The sequence below is a fragment of the Dreissena polymorpha genome, chromosome 10 (assembly GCF_020536995.1).
Source record: "Dreissena polymorpha isolate Duluth1 chromosome 10, UMN_Dpol_1.0, whole genome shotgun sequence".
Lineage (NCBI taxonomy): Eukaryota > Metazoa > Mollusca > Bivalvia > Myida > Dreissenidae > Dreissena > Dreissena polymorpha.
Genome location: NC_068364.1, coordinates 39,697,612 through 39,720,051, shown reverse-complemented (window position 1 = coordinate 39,720,051; position 22,440 = coordinate 39,697,612). Strand labels below are relative to the sequence as shown.

The 22,440-nt window shown below is 34.1% G+C and overlaps 1 protein-coding gene across 1 annotated transcript in view; it reads right to left on the bottom strand.

Annotated features, from left to right (window-relative positions):
* The window catches only part of LOC127847679 (uncharacterized), a 303,197-nt gene that overhangs the window by 103,184 nt on the left and 177,573 nt on the right, over window positions 1–22,440 (bottom strand). The gene's annotated exons all lie outside the window — the stretch shown is intronic.

Here is a 22,440-nt window from a genome sequence, read left to right as displayed (position 1 = left end):
AAAAAAGATGCCCTGGATGCTTGGGGCGTACTTGGTCTTCATCAGCAAGGAGCCAGCTCATTGATCGACAGCGAGAAAAAGGTGCAACAAATGGACATATTGAACAAAAGATAACCTTATCAATTATGTGTCGAGATAAAAGCAGTATATATAAGGCCCACACTCGTAGATGAAAGGCACTAGACAACGTAGCTACCTTAAGGATAATTGTGATTTCTCCTCAATTTAAGTTGTTATTTTTATCACATTGTTTCAATGTGCACTGAGTGAGCTATTGTGACTAGTATCACCCTTTTGATCAATGTGTTTGAATAGTGAACTCCTCCAACACTGCAAGGCCTACAACATAAATAGCTGACAAAATGTTTTCTTCTTCATTTTTTGTAGAACCTTTAACCAATTGGTTTGGTAGATCATATCGCTTGTGATTCACCTGTCTGTGGTGATAAGTGATATGAAATAGGTTGAAAGATATCACAGAGGAGAAGTGCAGCGCAAAATAATCTTTTCCTTAACATTTGCTTAGTTATTGCCCTTAGTTATTTGTATGCCCCCTTCGAATAAGAGGAGGTATATTGTTTTGGACATGTCGGTCGGTCGGTCCGTCGGTCGGTCCGTCTACCAAATGGTTTCCGGATGATAACTCAAGAACGCTTACGCCTGGGCTCAGGAAAGTTCATAGGTACATTGATCATGACTGGCAGATGACCCCTATTGAATTTCAGGTCACTAGGTCAAAGGTCAAGGTCACAGTGACTCGAAACAGTAAAATGGGTTCACAGTGACTCGAAAAAGTAAACTGGTTTCCGGATGATAACTCAAGAACTCTTAAGCCTGGGATCAGGAAAGTTCATAGGGACAATGGTCATGGCCGGCAGATGACCCCTTTTGATTTTCAGGTCACTAGGTCAAAGGTCAAGGTCACAGTAAACTGAAGCAGTTCAAATGTTTCCGGATGATAAATCAAGAACGCTAAGGCCTGGGATCAGGAAAGTTCATAGTGACATTGGTCATGACTGAAAAATGACCCCTATTGACTTTCATAACTCTAGGTTAAAGGTCAAGGACAAGGTCACAGTGACTTGAAACAGTAGAATGGTTTCCGGATGATTACTCATGAATGCTTAGGGTTAGGATCAGGAAAGTTTATGGGGACATTGGTCATGACCGACAGATGACCCCTATTGATTTTCAGGACTTTAGGTCAAAGTTCATATGGACATTGGTCATGACCGGCAGATGACCCCTATTGACTTTCAGGTCACTATGTAAAAGTTCAAGGTCACAGAGACTCGAAACAGTAAAATGGTTTCCGGATGATAACTCAGGAACGCTTAATCCTGGGATCAGGAAAGTTCATAGGGACATTGGTCATGACTAAAAAATGACCCCTATTGACTTTCATGACTCTAGGTGAAAGGTCAAGGACACAGTGACTTGAAACAGTAGAATGGTTTCCGGATGATTACTCATGAATGCTCAGGGTAAGGATCCGGAAAGTTTATTGGGACATGGTCATGACGGACAGATAACCCCTATTGATTTTCAGGACTTTAGGTCAAAGTTCAAGGTCACAGTGACCTGAAGCAGTAAAATGGTTTCCGGATGATAACTCACGAACGCTTAGGCCTAGGATCATGAAACTTCATATGGGTATTTGTCATGTCTGTCAGACGATCCCTATTGGTTTTTAGGTGACTAGGTCCAAGGGCAAAGTCACAGTGATCTGAAACAGTAAAATCGATTCCAGACGATAACTCAAGAATGCTTTAGGCCTAGTTCCAAAAGGGTTGCCTTGTGTAATGTGTAGTCATTGTTTGTAGGTCATTTTATCCTGGATACATACGAATGCTTTTGCAGAGAATTATGGTCACATCGTTTTTAAAGAGGTAAGAAATAAATAAAATATGTATTCTCTTTCTAGTCTTGTTTATTACAACTTCTCTCTATAACTAATTGCTTTCATTATACATAATTGATTAACATATATACACTTTTTACTTTATTTAATATCTCAAAAATATCTGGTTGAAGTTTATGACAAATAAACCACAGACTCTCATCAGCAACGCCATGAGTCACGCGAGAAATTCTTCTTCATTTTGCCAATCATACTCTATAGTATTCACACAATGGCTTCCACTACAACTGAAAGCCCATTTCGGGGGCATGTTTGTTTTACAAACATACCTTGTTATACATGGTTTTTTGATGAGCATAACTTGAAATCTATAAGTGATACAGACTTGAAACTTGGAATGGATGAATGACTATGATTCACCCGTGGAGTTGTCTGTCTGTCGTTTTGTCATTTCTTCCATCCATCCGCCCGTTTCACATTGAATTCTGAAATGCCTTCTTAGTTGATTGAAATTGGGGATTTTTTTGTCTGTCCGGAGCTGTTTCTCAGTAACTTTCACATGCAAGTTCATGGAACATTAAAATTATTTTTGACGATCAGTTTGTGGTGGTACAAAGTTTTGTTGGGTTCAGGTCTAGAGTCATGTACCTTTAACTGATTGAAATTGAGTATTTTGTCTGTCTATTGTATAATATTTATTGACATTCAAATTAAATACGTATTTATCGACGTGTAAGCTTTGTTATTGTGGTAATAACCAACGGTTTGGAGTTGCGATGCGTAGTAATTAAACCACGAGGGCCTAGCCCGAGTAGTTTGATAACAAGCATCGGAACGACATACCGTTGGTTATTACCGCAATAACCAACGCTTGCACATCGATTATTTCGATGCTAACACGATTTTATTAATTAAGTTATCCGCGATTTAAAGGTTATAAATGAGAATTATATTTACCTAACTTCCTCCACTTTTCCGCGAAAACGTGACGTCACCACAACAATGAAAATCAAACGACGTCGACTTCATTCATAAACAGTGCGCGGACAGTCAAAGTGACGTCATACTTATCTGTAAACATAAACAAATATTTTGCTTATTAATTCAAAAAAGGGAAATAACCATTACAAAAATACATTTAATAAACGAAGCATGATTTTTAGTACTTTTTTGGTTGCATGAACTGCAGAACGCGGAAATGTATTTATTTTTCCCAATCGCGTGTTTGCGCCCGTGCGTTTTGCTGAACTAATTCTTGGAATTTCCACTATTTTCAAAACATTTGTCTCCGCCCGTGGTTTGTTGCAGAATAACCAACGGTAGTTTTCCAACTTTGTATATAGAAAACAAGTCACGTTTCGTGTTTTATTACTCTTTGGTTGTTGTTGCATAATATCAGTCAGAATAATTTGTTTAGTTGAGAGTTGTGTCCATTAATTGATTGAAACTAAAGGTTTAAATTTGAATTTTTATTCAGGAAGATTTAATAGACTAGATGTAATTATACTAAGATGTGAGCCACCTATTCTTAACTTTATTATCCCTCTAAAAAGGCATATGCACAAGTCGGTTTCTACATTTATTGTCATCGATCTTAAAAAGAAATATAATTGACATGATTTTACTAGTATAAGGATTCTTATGCATAATTCGAAGTGTACTGGATTTGTGTTAAAAAGCATACACCAATTTAAAATATGGACTGAAATTGATCATTTGTCATGTGTTTTAATAGACTGCACAAAAGGGACAAACGAAAAAAGGGACGACAGCTCCAAAGGCAGCTTCTACACCGAAAACTTCATCAACAATTATGGTAAGTAAAAGAAGTTCCACGGTATTTCACGGAACAGTAAAATAAATGTCATCATGGCGGTTCACAAATTGACCTGGTAACTACAGAGCTAATAGATTAAAAAAATAATGAATGTCCAATTTTGTTTCCTCTCTAGAGATTATTCTCCGTTACATTTGCATGGAAATATATTGCAACTTAAAACAAATGTGTTCTGTTACGCAGTGGTGGTGCACACATACATTTTGTTTGGATAGCCTTAGTATCTCAAGAGATATGCCCCCTTAATTGAGATATTTTTCGCCCGGAGCTGTTTCTCAATACCTATTGCATGGTAATTAAGAAACTAGTGCATTGAAGCCAAAATTATTGTGCATCATAATATTGCTGTTGTGCACGACCAAATTCTGTTTGGACAGCCTTAGTATCTCGAGAGTTATGTTCTCTTAATTAATGTATTGGACGGCAGCTCAGGAAACATGTAATATTATTCTGCAGTGGTGCACAAACAGCTTGATAAATCAAGTTATTCCCCTTAGTTGATTTTAATTATTGGAATTTTGTGTGCCCAGAGCTGTTTTTCAGTAACTATTGAAATGCAAAAGGGAAATTTGATTAAAAATAAAATAATTACAAACATGTTTGAAAAAACAAACGATGTAGGGATCGAACTCCTGACGTAGGGGTTATAAGAGAAAATAACTTGAAACAGCGCCTTAACCAACTGAGTTATTTTGCTTGTTACATATAAGTTGACTTGATTACAGTGACATTTATCATTCAATAATAATGACATCAACATGAAAACAAGTAAAGGGCCAAACAAACAAAAATCAATTTATATAATGAATTTTTTATTAAAACCCATAAATAAATTTTCCGTGAAATATACTCCGTATAAACCGTAATTATATGTTAATATTATATTCTTTATTTCAGACTTTGCCCCCTTGGAGCCCTTTAAAGTGACCTATTCACTTTAAATGTTTATTATCAAATTTGTGTTGTTCTTACAAAAGGTTCGTAAGAATGACTTTAGGTCATTGGGTTTAAAACGTTCAATTTTAATTAAATTTTCTCTCTGACAGGCGTTTCTTGTTTGATTTATTTTTAAGCAGTCACATAAACAACCAAGCTATGTAAGATGGATCTTTCACACCCAGTATTGCTGCGTCTTCCTGTATTTGCGCATTGATGATCTGAAATATTAACTTCATGACGCTACATTCTTAAATCTTTTTCTATAAAGAAGGAATTTAGTTGACACTTGTTCGTAGTTTCATTTCATCGTTCCTCAAAAAGTTGTAACTGTTGCTCTGGTATCTTTCCTACAATTGAGTAATTAAATAGTAATTAAATTGAAAGGGTTTTAATTCCTTCTTATTATTGTTTAATTTGAGTTACAATGCTATGATGTTAAATTTTAATTACACTTAAATGTGTCATGAATATTGCTGGGCAAAGTGTGAGGTTGAGCGCTCTAAAACCGGTTTAAACCCCTAATGCTTTGCATTGACCGTTCCAAGGCGGTAACCCCAACTTTATTATTATATGTGTTTATGTTGTTTTGTATTGTGCCGTTTTGTGCTGTTTTGTGCTGTTTTGTGCTGTTTTGTGCTGTTTTGTGCTGTTTTGTACTGTTTGGGCAATTGGTCACTTGCCTTAAATAAAGGACCAACTAATTGTTTATAATAAAAATTCAATACTGCTTAAGCAGCTGGAGTTTCACTTCTTTATATTGATCAGTTCAGAGTTGTACCCTAAAATTTAAAATAAACAATTTATTCATTCGGCGGCAGACACCAATTCAGTTGCTTGTTCAGTGTTTCTTAACCCCAACATAACAATGTATGACACATTTTGTTTTTTTGTTCCAGGAATCCAATGGGAGACACGTACATGTTTTGCTCCAGTCAAGCCTGCACGATGGCCCTGGAGCAGTGCCAATAAGAGTTTAAAACTATGTTGAACACCTCAACAGTGACCAGCGGGATGTGCTCCAGGACATTCTTCAAAACGACAAGGAGCACAAAAGCACCATGACGGAGCCAGCAATAACATTTGTGACATGTGAACAAATAGCAAAATTTGTTTTTGTAAATACGGTAAACAAAAAACTGGATGTCTTTTCAAAGAAGATTGACAAGCTAGGACAACTGATTTTAAGTTTAAGTAAATCTGTCAGTAAAGTTCTAAACCAAAATGAGTTGATCGGTAAAGGGGAATCTGACATCTGTGTTCATGTGTTATACAGTCAGGGTACGGACGTTGTTCAAGCATCAGATGATACGTTTGAATTAGATTGTAGTAGTTTGGATGTTGGTTTTGTGTGTGCGGAGAGTTATTCAAGTGTTTCAGTGGAAGGTAGTTGGATGTTGGTTTTGTTGGTGCGGATAGTTATTCAAGTGTTTCAGTGGAAGGCCAGTCATCTCGTGCTCTTAGTGAGCAGGATGTAGGACAAGTTGGTGGTGATCAGTCTGATGTTCACAACAGTGAGCGGGATGTAGAAATAGTTTGTATAGGTCGGTCACGTGTCCTTGATAGTGGGAGGGCTGCAGGAATAGTTGGTGGTAGTCAGTCTGGTGTTGATAGTGGTAAGACAACAGGAATAGTTGGTGGTAGTCAGTCTGGTGTTGATAGTGGTAGGGCAGCAGGAATAGTTGGTGGTAGTCAGTCTGGTGTTGTTGATAGTGGTAGGGCAACAGGAATAGTTGGTGGTGGTCGGTCTGGTGTTGATAGTGGTGGGGCAGCAGGAATAGTTGGTGGTAGTCAGTCTGGTGTTGATAGTGGTTTGGCAGCAGGGATAGTTGGTAGTAGTTTTTCTGGTTTTGATAGTGTTAGGGCAGCAGGAACAGTTGGTTGGGTCAGTCTGGTGTTGATAGTAGAAGGGCTGCAGAAATAGTTGGTGGTAGTCAGTCTGAAGTTGTTGATAGTGGTTTGGCAGCAGGAATAGTTGGTGGTGGTAGGTCTGTCATTATTGATGATGGTAGGGCTGTATGAATTGTCGGTGGTGGTAAATTTGGTGTTGTTGATAGTGCTAGGGCAGCAGGAATAGTTGGTGGAGGTAGGTCTGGCTTTGCTGATGGTGGGGGGAGACATTGAAATTGTTGGTGGTGTTAGGTCTTCTTCTGGTGGCAGTCAGTGTTCTTGTGTCAGTGGAGGTATTGGTGTTCCTAATTACATTAGCAGTAACTTTGATATGACACCTCTTAGCATTAATCGATTTTTCGGCAATCGTCCTTTAATGATAGTACGTTGCACTGATGATATCAGTGCAGTTCTTCCACATGCAGAAATTGTCTTCATCAAGATGTTATTGATGAGTGCTCTTGGAGCACCAAGGTAGTATTTCCTAATTCTCTTGGAGCTTGGCCAAGCAATTTTTTTCTGAAGAAGACCTGGTTTCAGGAACATTCAATAGGACAGGTGGTTGCAAAGTGCTATCGCCCAGAAGGAAACAATTAATCCTCATGGTTGTTGGCTATGCTTTTCCAGGCATCTCAGGCATTTCTGGTTATGTTGCGACCACAATAAATAGTGGAATTATAAACAGAAGAAATTACAAAAAGAAATTACTATGACAGAATTGCCCACAAGTTTAATACTTGAACATTTATGCGTTTTGATGTTTGAATCAAGAACGATTTAAATAAATATACAAAAAAACTGCAAAAGTTTAGGTGAAACTTTGTTTACTACAAGTTCCTTTCAGAAAGTATTTTTATGAGACTTATTTTATTTTAACTTATTTATAAAATATTAGCCAATGTACATGATGCATATTTATTCATACTGTTAATGTGATCTGTAAAATTTGCAAGTAACATTGTTCACAACAAAGTCTGTATGTTGCAGTTTCTAAACATGGTACATGTATGCAACATTATTTCAGTTATAATTTTGTTATTCGGATGGTGCGTGTTTCTGTGTTAATATGGTGTTGTATTTATTATAAATGAACGTAATATTTCATATATGTTTGTTTTTCACTCTATAAATACGACCAGCTTAGCGTTTTTGTCCAAATGATATAGCTGTTACAGATTGGTAATATATTTTTCATTATTGTTAATGCATATATCATGTTTTATTAAAAATAAAACCCCTAAAGGATTTCTATAAAAAAAAATTTACTTATGTCAATCAACATGCAAAAACATAAACAAACACTATATGTTGTATATTTTAATAAGGATGAAAAATAGATTGACTGGTCACAAATCTAAAGATCCGATGTAAAAGTTGCGATACATGCTGTACCAGCCATCCGGATTTATAACCCATTTCAAGATTAGTATTCCTCATTCGAAGTACTTAACTTTGTTTGCAAATTTCAAAAGGATTTGTGTTTCGCAATAACAATACCAGAAATTCTAAATAATACAAAATATATTGTTCTAAAAGGCAAGTTTTTGTGCATGGGGAATATTTTGTATGAAAACATAAAAAGTGTAATGCTTCGATATTAAATGTTCGGGTAAAGACACAGACATTTAACCAGAGGAAGGCAATGACGTATATCAGATTTAACTGTTACTCGGGATCTTGTATGTCTAATATACATGCTCTCCATTACATTTTGGAAAAAATATAAACTACAAAAAATTATGTCTATAGTGATAACACACACAGTTTTATTTTTCTTTCAATATATATTTAAACAAATATAATTGTTAAATATTCTCTAGCAATCATATAGTAATTAAAAAAATCGTATCCCCATTGCTTGTTAAAATAAAACTGTAACTTTGTGATTAAATCTGCAAAGATAATGGTTTAGTTAATTGCTATTTAGTCAAAACCCTACTTGGTAATGTATGGCCTTGAGTTTTCAGACACTTTTGTAAAACAGATGTATTGATAATAATATGATAATGTTTTATTTAAAAAAGTAAAATAAATCCAGTTGCAACGAGTTTTTAGACCACCACTATAACAGAACAGAAGAAATTGAGCATTAACTATGTACGCATATTAATAACGGTAAACTGTTACATGTAAATATTCTCAACTGTCTAATTGCATAATAAAATCATTAATACGTTTTTATGATGTATTAAACAAATGATAGAATTTTCACATTGTGCGATACACATGTAAAATCCAAATAAATTAGAAGTATTCATGTCTCCAGACACATGTTCACGATGGTGTTATGACATTTGACAATTTGTCTTTATGTTATTCACATGTGTGTACCATTTGCCATAATGTGCTTTAAATATGTGTAATGTTAATTTAAAATCCATCAATAAATAACCAAGATATGGACTGGACGACCTTGAAAGACTAAATTTGATATTGACATTTGAGAAATGATAGGGACCTAAGGGTTGGGGGGCGTTTCATTAAACATCGTACGACAAATTTAGAATACAATGCATTTAATAAAACACTATTGCAAAACACCAAAACATATAATTACTAATTTCAAGTAAATCTATATATTTTATTAGCGTATTATTCGCGGCTTATATCTTGCGCAGATATTTATTAAAAGCTTGTAAAGTTACCGATTTTAGTCGTAAACAAAGATAGTCGTACGGCCTTTGATGCAGGGTCTTGCGCGACATTCTTACTTTGCTATACAATTGTTAATTTGAAGGCCATCCATTAATAACGAAGATATGACCCGGACAAACGATGTGGACAAACGTACAGACAGTTAAAATATATGCCTCCAATGGGACCATTACAACAATGTTCCGTTTTATAGAAAAAAAATCCTTAGCAAACAGGTACAATGAGCCTCTCATAAATAGTGAAGTTTGATACCCATTATACACATTTACCTAATTTATAATCTTTATTAGTTCTGCAGTAGATAAGGACTAAAGTATTGAACATATAGAACACTGGATAAACATAAACATTCAGCTAAAATAATGAATGTTAAACATTTATAAATTTGATTATACTTCATCCGTTTAGATATATCCAATATGATATAATGTAAATGAGTAAATAAATATAATTTATGATATAATAATTGTCAAATCTGTTTCTACCTTAATTGCATTGTTTAAAGTCTGTTTCAAAATAGCTTCATTTAAACTACCGCTGGTTCTTATTTTATGGGAAACACTTGTTTCACCTTTGTTTACTTATCATAACATTAAATTTTGTTTCATTTTGACAATATAAAAATATACTTTTAAATGACCATAAAATATATTTGCTAGCAACACTTAAATTATTTTCGATCAAAATTTCCGTCTATAAAACAAAAATGGCATGCTGTAAAACAACTAGATAAAAGGAATTGTTTATATCTTAAAACACAAATGACATTTTTGTCTTAAAAAGGTTGAGAGTAGGGAAAAGCAAAATGAAACAGTAATTCCAAAAAATTTAAGCTATTAACCACTTCAAAACTAAGCAAAAATGATAAAACAAAATATTAAAAGACTGAAAGCCACATTCATAAAGTTAAAACTACTTATTTTGTTTTTTATGATTAATTTTGAAAATAAGCCAAGGTGTATGTTTTAATAAAAATATTAAAAAAAACTGAATAGGTCAGAAGTTTGTTGGTCCACCATCATTCGACACAACATGAGATAAAACCCTACAAATGTGATAAATATATTTGGCACAATCAACTGCTGTCAAGTTTCCCCCAAAGTCCTTAATTCCATTGACTAGTTCCACTTTTGTTTTTGGATTGACATTCCGTTTTAGGTGGTCCTTCAAAGAAGACCACACATTTTCAATTGAGTTGTGGTCCGGACTTGAAGAAGGTGTTGACATGGTTAGAACTTCGTTGTCTTTGAGCCAGTCAGTTGTGGATCTGCTCTTGTGTTTAGCATCATTTGCCCTGCAAAAAAATAATGTATGTATGTTAAACGAATGAATATCTTCAAAACAAGATATATTCTAATAATTCTTATATTAACAGATTCTAAAAGGATTGCAAGCAATACAAATGTCCCCTACTGGTTAAAATACCATAACAAATTTGTCAGCAACATTGTCAGTGTTATTTTGTTGAAATATGAATCAAATCTGATCGTTGTTTTAGCAAAATTAAAAATTAAACGAAAGTGAAGGTCGTTTCATGGCCAAGGTTAAATTCTGTTTCAAAGTCTTGAAGGTTTAGTCCGAAAGGTTGTTTTGTTTAAGTATGACGACAATCCATTAATTTATACCGAAGTTATAGCCAATTTAAGCTAAATCAGGGAAAGTGAATTATTTTGACCTTGAATTTCAATGTCATTTATCAAAATGATTTGTCAAAGTCACATTCAGTGTGGCTCACTTAAAGGGTTATCCTAAAAGATTGTTATGGCTAAGTATGAAGACAATCTATACATAAATAACCAAGTTATAGCCAATTATACAGATTCTCATTTTGTAGTCTATTTGTTGCCAATGCAAACGCATTTGACGCTGTACAGAAAAAAGAAAATGACGTGCATAATCCCCATCATGCCATCTAGCTATATTTAATCAAAGCGCACTGAAGTTGTTCGCTATTGCATAATTTAAGAGGCAATTCATGTTTCAAAATTAATCGCAAGTTTGAAATGAACAAACGCCATTCAAATTTATAAAGAGTGTGTCATAACGCACGGGTCGAGCTTTGTGTAAACTTTTAAAACTTTTTATCATGCTATTTATGTCATAGAGATAACTTAGACAAAATAACAACAACATGGCCCTTTTGGACGTTCTGAAAGCATAGAAAGTATGATGAAAATGGTAATGAGAACTGAATATAAAGGCAATTTGCAATCACCATCATATTAAATGGATATTGTTGGAATATCGAATATCTCACTTAGAATATAATTTCATGATGAAAATTCCCTATACAAAACTTTTTTGACACCATATACAAATTCAAAAAATGCAATAAGATCAATGATGAAAATAAATAAAAAATAAATCTGTGAGCAATACTTTTTACTCACGAATAGGTAGTCATCAAGACAGCCCTGTTGACCGGTGCATTGTTGTTTATGCATTACTTGTTACCAGAGCAGTACACAGGGTGTCAACAACTCTGACCTAAACATAGGTAGAGAGCACTAATGCGCTTTTTCGGCGTATCTGTTTTACTCAGCTTTTCATCTTAATGACTTTTACATAACGCCAGCAGACACGCACGAATACTTTCGAATATTGCATAGGCTGATTCGAGATACAACCTCTGAACTTTGGCTACATAGATGTGTCTGTGCTCAGCGCAAAGAATGTAGCACTGTTCAGTGTAAGGAATTCCGGACTACTCTTTCTATGTTCAAACGACACAAATTGTGGCCCAGTTACAATTACGCGTTAAAATCCATCTCGCAGAATTTCAGTTTTGCTTTCAAAATGAGAAAACAATCATTACCGAAATAATATAGTGTCACGATAAGAGGAAAATCGTTTAATTATCCAACCACAATGTTTGCCGTTCTTGGACAGCATGTCTGGAAATCGTTGCTGAACGCCTGGATAGGCTGCTCTTATTTACAAGTTTGCTATTTTGAATTAAATTTTGCATCGAAATGCATTGTGCTAAAATGTGCAATTTTACAATTCGCAATTAGATTTATAATGACCCTCGTCATTCGAAAATGGGCCTTATTCCATATGCGCCCATCATATAAATAGCCCACCCAGCCTGCGCATCTCTCAGTCTGGTCAGGAGATACGTAATGAGACCATAACATATTGAGTGATTTTATAGCGAACAGCATCGCGTCTTACCTGACTGCGCAAATGCAAATGTTGGGCTTAAGAAACGCTGGCCGACACGCATAAAACCCATTTTCGCATGACGCGGCTATGATGTGTGCTTTAAATGCGTCGAAAGAAAAATACGTTTAAATCAAATATTAACATACGATATATTTCGCTTGTTAATAAATATACTCATAATAAGGCATGTGAGTACACATATGATGTGCACTCCCGTAGTATAATTTTTATCTACTTACACTAATGTGTGGTTTGACAATGCTAACACATATTTCATGCCGTGAATATGCACTTAAGTGAAAAAAAAACAACACAATAGTTAAACTTTTGTTTTCATTTTATTTATTTATTTAGAAAAGTTAATTGCAAACTTTATTTCAAAGTCAGCGTATACGCCGACTACATTTTTAAACGATATTTCTTGTTATATTCAGTTGTTTTCGGTTTTAGCGATTATAAAGCATTTTTGAGGTTGTCTATAGAATGCCTGTAGTAATTGGTGAACTCTTGTCCAACGTTTTATAAAGTGAGAGCTGTGAATATAATCAATCTTTACCTTCTACTATTGCGTTGTTAGCACCCGTAAATACAAAAGATCGCCGCTATCTGTTGAGAACGAAAGAACGTTTCCCGGAAATCCCAGCTGTAGAAGCATGTACGAGGTTACGAAACAGATCATTCGTGTTATATTTAATTGTTTGTTATATTTGGTTTTAGCGATTATGAAGCATTTTTGTTGTTGTCTATCGTATCCTTGAAGTTATTGTTGAACTCATGTTCAACGTTTATAAATTGAGAATATAAACAAGCGTAACCTTATACTATTACGTTGTTTTCTCGATTCTATTAATAGCCTCAGATTATGAATGACCTGTACCACGTCATTAAGACGCAGCAGAAAGTCGACTATTTTAATAATTCATAAACAATCACTTCCGCGACACGTATAATACATCATTGTTACTGATCCTTTTTGATATAAGCTCCGTTCGTAATTATTCCATCTAACACGATATTCACATTATGTTTCGAGTTGTGAATGAATATAGTTGGAGAACTCAAACCTCTTGCATAAATTATGCAACTCTTTCTCGCGCGGATACGGCATGTGTGGTGGGTAGTAGGCTTTCTGTAGATAGCAGCGAACCGACTTGAAATTTTCAGCATCAACATTAGCTGTTCGCTACGCTACGCTACGCGAACAACTAAAAAATTAAACAATTCTGAGTACTTTCAGAGTTAACACAGGATCCAGTTTTCTCGGACAGACGGAGGGCAATCCTATCGTCCCCTCCGGTCAATCCGGTAGAGGACTGATAAAAGTCAACAAAACACAAAACTCAATTGTTAGTGGTTAAACTTAAACACATTATAAAATACTATAACATGTATCTGATTCCAATCTTAGGTTTGTTTTTATAACGGCGGTACGTTTTTAAATGAGAATCGTTTTTATACCCGACATAAATTGGACAAACAGTTTGAATTCACAAGCTATGTCTTTTTTTACTACCTTGACAATGTCAATTTGGGCAACCCATGGTGGTTAACAAGTCATGACAATTTATGACCATCTGGCTGCATTTTATGCTTAAACAAGACTATTGAGAAGCAATAAAAGTCCCCAACCGGTCAAACTCCACCATTTTCAGCAATATTTCTAGACTATTTGTTGCCATAGCAATTAGAATTCTTGACGTAAGAACAAAATGAAATTTCATGCATAATCTCCATATTGCCATCTGTCCATTTTCAAGTTTCATGAAAACATATGAAGAACTTTTACAGTTATCTTAGTCCCCTTCGGTTTCACCGGTATGGGACATAAGTCCCCTCCGGTTTCACCGGTAGGGGTCTAATAAGCCTAAGTGAACAAAGAAGTATGTAGACATCGTTTTCTTAATAAGTTTGAAGTAAAATTGTCCATATTTAAGGTTGATTTGCTTGGGAAATACATAAAAAACACACTGAAGATTCTCAATGTGATATGTAAAATAGTCCAAGTGGCGCAGGCCTTTCTCGAGGAGCTTTAAGCACTGGGTCACCCCTGGGTCTTTATTTTTTGTTTATTAAATTTGCTCACCAATGTGTGCTACTGTGATGCTTTAATATTTGCATGCATTTAAAATCATGTAATGGCATAGCAAAATTAAAAGGTTCAATAGCTGATCAAAGGCCGTTGAATTCTATGTATTTATTCAATAATTCACTTTTCTTAATACCGTTAGATTTAATATAGTACCTTAAAATTAAACAAATACAAAAGGGTACCCAAGTAACAAGCAAATTAGGCATATTAGCCGATGTGCCTTAGAAAATTTCTGGGAAAAGGCCTGTGGTGTAACACCAAAACTTTTTAAATAAAAATCCTCATTATTTACATGGTACAGACGGAAGCCGTTTGGATATCTTCTAGCTGTTAAGGGTAATAATAATCTGCTGACATGATATCGAATCAATGATACCAGTGAAGACGCAGCATCTTGTCGGACCCTGGTAGCTTATTCCACCCAACATATGGACCTGAAACAGTTCAATTGGAAACATTTTATTCTCCTATAATTTATTAGGATATGTTTATTTATTTTTTGTCCGTGTTTTACTGAGAAGTACATGTATGTTGTTCTTGTTGTTGTTTTCTAGTGATAAATTTAATAAAGAAAATTGATAATTCAGAAGTTTACAGAAATGATCATTTCATTTATATCTTAGGTTGCTTCAATTATTGTTTGCACAGGTTGATGAAAAATATATAAAGGATATGGCATGAGTTGTCATGTCATTACATACTTAATTAGATAAACGCGTTAAAGAATTCTGGTAGAAAAAAACCATATAGCAAGCTTGCTAACGTGTTTCCTGGACGAGTGTAATAAAATATAGTATGAAATGACGAGTCTCATGTCTTTGTTATTACATTCTTTTAAATGAGCAAATTAAATATTTTTTACGTAAACGTGATGATAAATTCCGAGGTTTGTTTACAATTGGCAGGCCACATCATTTGACGTTGCAACGTCATTTCAGCAAAATAACGAAATGAGATTAAACGAAAACTAGCTAACAAAAACGCGTAAAAAGTATATTAAATATGTGTAAGATACAAAAATATTCGTTATGGTTATAATAAATGGGCAACTTAATATGATCCAGCAAAAACCTCCAATAAACTTAAGCTATACATGTATATCAGGTATTATACTAAAAGTTAAAAACATTTCATCATATCATGTTAGGCATCTGAAAATGTTTCTCATCAAAGTTCATTGTCTGCATTTGGTCATACAAGTTTTTTGCAATTGATTGCATTTTAATGCAAAATGTCAATATCATTTCTCATAAATATTTCTGCACGGCAGCTTTAATCAATAAATTTCAAGATTGTCTCAGTGGCATGCTTAAGTTACCAATATTATACACTGTCCAATTATGAAATAGGATGGGCTTAAAACACAATTATCATTATGAACTCACCTTGAATGCATGTTTAAATTTTGCACATTTTCTTGGCAGGCTTGCTATAGTACTGCCACTTCTGTAAAATTGAAACGTTCCACTCGATGACATTTCGATGGTTGTCTCATCTAAAATAAAGAAACGAATGGTTTTAATGACTAATGAGTCATTAAAATGTTAAAACATCAATACCAGTATACAGTAGTTTAGTCCTGCTGACGTATTTTTCCAATTTGATGATTTCCTAACAAATATGGAATTCTTAAAAACGTCAGAGCACCAAACACTTAACGAAAAAAGTCTTTACACTTAAGATGATAACAGGTACCAATAGATGTGTTACGCTTATGGTGATACAAACGCAGAACTAAAGTGTTCCGGTAAGGAAGCGACAGAATGGGAACGGAAAGGAATCACTGGCAGTGGAAATATTTGCTTTAAAAATATTGCCTTTCCAGATTGATGTGGGTATAACGAGTTTATCTTATAATATAAAGAAGCAAAACTCCAGCTGCTTGAGCAGTATTGAATTCTCATTATAAACAATTAGTTGGTCTTTTATTTAAGGCAAGTGACCGATTTCCCAAACAGTACAAAACAGCACAATGCAGCACAATACAAACCAACATAAACACAAAATATGAATAAAGCTGGGGTCACCGCCTTGGAACGGTCAATGCAAAGCATTAGGGGTTTAAATCGGTTATAGAGCGCTCAACCTCACCCTCGGCCAAGCAATATTCATAATACATTTAACTGTAAATAAAATTTAACGTCATAGCAGTGTAACTCAAATTAAATAATAATAAAAGGGAATTAAAACGCATTCAATTTAATTACAATTTAATTACTCAATGGTATTGAAGATACCAGAGCAACATAGTTACAACTTTTTGACGAACGATCAAATGAAACTACAAACAAGTGTCAACTTCATTCCTTCTTTATAGAAAAAGATTTAAGAATATAGCGTCATTAAGTTAATATTTCAGATAATCATCGGGCAAATACAGGAAGAAGCAGCAATAATGGGTGTAAAAATTCCATATTACATTGCTTGGTAGTTTATGTGACTGCTAAAAAATAAAATAATAATTATTAAATCAAACAAGAAACGCCTATCAGAGAGAATATATATATAAATTTGAACGTTATAAACCCAATGACCTATGCATGTAGAACTGTTTGAAATGTAACTGGTCCCTGAAATGTTGAGAAAGAGAGTTCCACAGCTCGGCTGCCCCGAAACGGAAAGAATTGACGCCGTATCTTGATGTTCTTACGTGGGGGATTTCAGCAGTTCTGGGGTATCTAAAAGAGAAGGAATTAGATTTAAGGGGTGTTGCGGCAGTTTATTTAACCGAGGATATATTTATAGCAACACCGATGACGATATTATCATAACTCAATATTTTTGTCATCAGTATCATCAGAAATGACCGTGTTAGTTCATAATACAATTGTCAGTGGTTCGATCCCAGGTGGGGTTAACTTTTTTTTAAACTTTTGTTTTCTTTCTTTAATTTCATTCTTGTTTTATACTGGAGCCCTTTAGTCCTGTTGTTTACATTTATTAATTTGAAGCATTTAATCACAAACTTCAAAACATGCCGAAATCTGTGAACAAGTACATGTAAGTTATTATTGATTAAGGTCGAGTTTGATACTGTATTGTATTATGTTTGTGATAAAACATTGTTTTTTATTAATGTCTTTTGGTAAGCTGTTGTGATCCCAGTTAAGATTGTTAACAATTTCTAATGTTTATGCATATTTCTAACAATCTATGTACCGGTACTTGGGTGTTGCCTAATTGCAGTATTTTATGAAATTTGACGTAGACGGTATGGATTTAAAACAAAAAATCTTTGTTTAAAGTGCGGTGACCCCCTGTTTTTATTTGTGTTTTATGATGACAATACGTAGCTTAACATATTTGAGCAGTTTCGCAGAATTCTATTTGACGGAAAAAAAAATAAATTATATTAATGTGGTTACAATAGTAAAAAAATGACGTTTTTGGGGTCGACATAAAAATTATATAAAAAAATTCTTAAAATGTAACTTGTGTACTCCATTTTATTGGTAGTATGTTGTTTAATTAAATGGTATATGATGTATCTTAGCTTATATAATATCTACATGTTGCCAATTTCATATCTTCTTAATCAATTTTATGCAATTAGAGATTTTTTGTTTTTTGTTTGAAAAAAATACATGTTATATAATGATGAATAAAATCAAAACAAGGCCGGTGACCCTATGTTTTTTTATTTCATTTATCTTATAGTATTTGTATATATATCTTAAATTTAAATTTTGAACAAAATCTATTTGATGGAAAAATATCAGCAAAACTGCAGCAACACCTCTTAAGATTAATAAGGTCATCAAGATAAATGGGATTTTGATTATTGACTTTTTTAAATGTTTCCAAAATAATTGATCTTAGTCTCCTAATTTTAATGAAGGCAGTTTTGACTGTTTCAACAAATCGTCATGAGTTGACACATAATCGTCATAAACGAATCTTAATGCTCTTTCTTGATTTTTTTCCCATTTTCGTTGTATTTACTTTTTCACAGTATTGCCAAACTACAGGACAATAAATAAAACTGAATAGGAGATAAGAATGGTAAATGGTAAGTTTACCTAATTTACAAATGCGTTTTCCAATTCGTTTCAAAACATTTAATTGCCTTGAGGCTTTTTTACATATGTTAGATGTATGGCTACCAAATTTCAGTTGAAAGTCAATTGTGACCCCAAATAACTTGACTTCTTCATCATAAATGTGAGTATGATTATTTCCAAGATTAAAGGATATATTTTGTTCTCTAGCTTTTTTTCCAATGGCAATTGCTTGAAATTTTATCTGGGTTGGCTTGCATTTTATTGTTTGAAAACCAAGCTATGAAATTAATGTTTTGCTATCTTCTTCAAGAGCATTTACAACGTCTGTTAAATTATGTCCTGAATATGAAAGGGTATTATCGCCAGCATAGTTATACAAGCTGCTATTTGAAAAAAATGCCGTTTATAAAAATGTTAAATAAAACCGGCCCAAGAATAGATCCTTGAGGAACTCCTTTGTATCGGTATAAACACCGACTATTGAGATTTCCCATACGGACACACCGTTTTCTATGTAAGAGGTAACTTTTCAACACATCAGTTGAGTGTTCGGACATACCATATGCTTTAAGTTTTAACAGTATCAAGTCGTGAGGGAGACAATCGAACGCTTTAGATAGGTCCATTAAAATTGCAGCAACAAATTAATTTTTTCCAATCTTCCTTTATTTTCAAAATTGCAGTTCGGCAACCATAGCCTTTCCTAAAAGCAGATAAGAAAGGGTAAAATGATTGTTAAAATATGTTGTTAATTTTTCATTTATGGATCGTTCAAAGATTTTGGACAGTGTTGGTAAAATACTAACTGGTCTGTAATTTGCTTTTTCTAAATTACTATTTTTATGTAATGGTTTGACTTGAGGAATTTTGAGTTTATCCGGGAATGTTGAATAACTAACACTAGAGTTTATAATGACGGTTAAAGGACCTGTTAGAACAGGTTGAGCTGCCTTCAGCAATTTACTTGATAAACCATCAATGCCTACTGCTTTTTTAGTGTTCAGTTTCTTAATTTGCTTCCGTACAAATCTTCGCTAACAGGGTTGAAGGTAAAACATTGATTGGGTCTGATATTGGAGGATATCTTAGAGATGCTAGGGTGATTTTCATCAGCTGTTAGGGAGTCATTCCTATGTTTTGTGCCACGTTTACAAAAAAGTTATTAAATATTTCCCCGACTTATTCTTGATTAGTAATAAGCATGTCATTTTCGTTGAGAATAGTGTCTTTCTTGATATTACTGCCTTTGTTGGTTAAAAAAGGTTCGACAGTTTTCCAAAAATCCTGAGATTTGCATCCCCCTGTACACCTTTCAATGAAGTAGTTATTTAAAGATTTACGTTGTATTTTGGTTACAAGATTTCTTTGTTGTCTGTAGTTTTCCTATTTTTTTGTGTTCTAGTTATTTAAATATTTGTTATGACGCATTATGTTTTATTTATTGCACTTTTTTTATTGTTTATTAATGTTTGTCACTGGTTCTTTTGGACTTTTTTTCATTTTAACTGGTGGATGCTTATCCGCTACATTTAAAGTGTTCCTCAAAAGATTTATAAAGTTAATTTACATCTGGTTCGTTATAGTCAATACATGAAAATTATGTTTCTAACTCAGCTTGAAATGAAGAGATATTTAAATTGTTAAAACTTCTGTAATTTCGATATACATGCCTTTTAGCTGGTTTGCTATGTTTTAGCTGCACACCAATCAGATTACGGACGTCACTTAAGCCACAATTAAAGTTACAAGTTTTCCTTAAAAGTTCTGGATTATTTGTTAGGATAACATCTACCAAACTTGGGTCTGCATTTTTAGTAAAACAAGTATAATCTGTAATGGCATTTTCTAGGCTAAAGACATCACATACATCAAGTAATGGTTGACTTTTACTATTTCTCATTACATCATAATTTAAATCTCCAATAAGTAACAAATGGTCATATTTTGTCATCCCGGATAAAAGTAAAAACTTTTTGAAAGGTTCCATTGTCTAATACTGGTGGTTTGTAGCAACCAACAACTATCCATTTGATTTTACCATGTGTAACCTCTATAGAAATTGATTCTATGTTATTGAATTCTAGATTATTCTTTCTGTCACATGCAATGTCAGACCTAATATATTCGGCTATACCTCCTCCATGTTGGTTTCGATGAGCTCGCCATATGTGGTAATTATCAACTTCAAATTCTGCATCTGGAAAAGAGTCATCTATTTTTGTTTCTTAAATAAAAAGAATGTCAACAGTGTTATCTATAAGTAATTCTTTGATGAAAATAATTGTGTGTTTCAGACTATTTATATATAAGCTTGCACATATGAATCAGTAGGATGTTTTTGTCGTAATGCATATAGAGAGTCAAATATATAGTCATTTGTCACTGGTGCTTCTTGTGAAGAGGGAGAAACTGAACTTGCAGATAGATCAAAGAAGGCGTCTGCAAAGTGGAAACGAGAACAGGCATTGCAGATCCAAGGGGTATCATTTTTACCCATCTTGGTGTATTCGTCGGGTGAGATGCCTTCACATTTAATGTGTACCCACTGTAGACAGGCTTCACAATAGCACTATGGTTTTTTGCTACAGGTTTATAGCACTGACCACAGGGAAATCGTACCGAACAAGGATTTAGTGCCACGTCACCGCAGATGCAAATTAGCAGGCTAAGGTGTCTTCTTCAATGGAGTTTTATAGGTTGTGACAAAGGACAGTTTCTCGAATGTTTAATGGCGTAATATAAAGCACTGTAGAAGTCACAGAAAGAGTGCTGGTAGATAATCAGGTTTCAAGGTTTAAGGCATGTTGACTAATGATCATAGTGCCACACTCTGTAATTGTCTATTACAAAGTTGTTATTTATTGGAGCTGCGTTAATAAAAAAGCTAAAGTTTACTTGTGTTGCGTCTGTTGCAACGAACAGTGAACATCTATTCGTTCCAATCTCTTGTTTGAAGCTCGTTCGCTGGGAAAAGAAATCAGTCTCCTAGGAGCAATGTCTACTGAAGGAAGCATTCTCATCAAAACTGAACACGAAGAAAGCACTTCCACCTTGCGTATAGTTTGTCCACAGGACTTAGAGCCATATCGCTAGACATCGCCCTTCTAATATGGACAAAGTAGATTAAAATAATAACGACACGCTATTTACTCATTCACATACAGTGGTTTTGTTTTATTATTTGTATGTGATTTGCATCAATAATCAATGTGTTATTTTTTCCCTGCACAACCAATGTATACGTTGTTAATATATATAGATAGAAAGAGTTCTTTAGAAGGGGCCGTCCAATGGATTTTGGCATGTATTGAAGCATGTCATTAAATGCTTTATATTAATAAATTTAAACATTTGACCTAAAAAGCTTCAGTAAAAAAACAAGAATACACTTTACAAAAAAGGAAAAAAGTAACCCTCAACAGAGCTCGAACCACTGACCCCTGGAGTCCTGGAGTAAAAAGTCTCCCGACTACTCGACCATCCATGCTCATGCTTAGAGCGGATGTATTTTTTACCTATATAAGCAATCCTCGTAGTTTCCCAAAATATAACTACAACAGAACTTTCCAAATTATTCAATCGTTTCGCGTCGCACGACGCTTTATAATTTTCAGGTTTTCAAATCGTCAAAAGATGCATATAATGGATATTTAAGAGCATGGTAAATGGTCAGTATTACTATTTCCTCAAAAATATCATAACAAAAACGAAAATTTGCGATTCTGAAACAACTTTTTTTTTATTTTGTCAATTTACCAATATATTGGACGGCCCCTTTAAATCACGCGTGTTCATCTAATGTTCATAGTAACGTAGTGTATTGTTATACTTACTCGTAAAGACTTGTCATGAACAGTGTCAATTGTTTGAAATGTTAACACTGTAAATATAAGCTGTTTACATAAAATGACTATTACCCAAGACAGTGATGACCTTCTTGAAGTGCCTCTTTACTTAACCAGGGTACACGCTGGAATTGTGCGTTATTGTAATTCAGTATTTACTA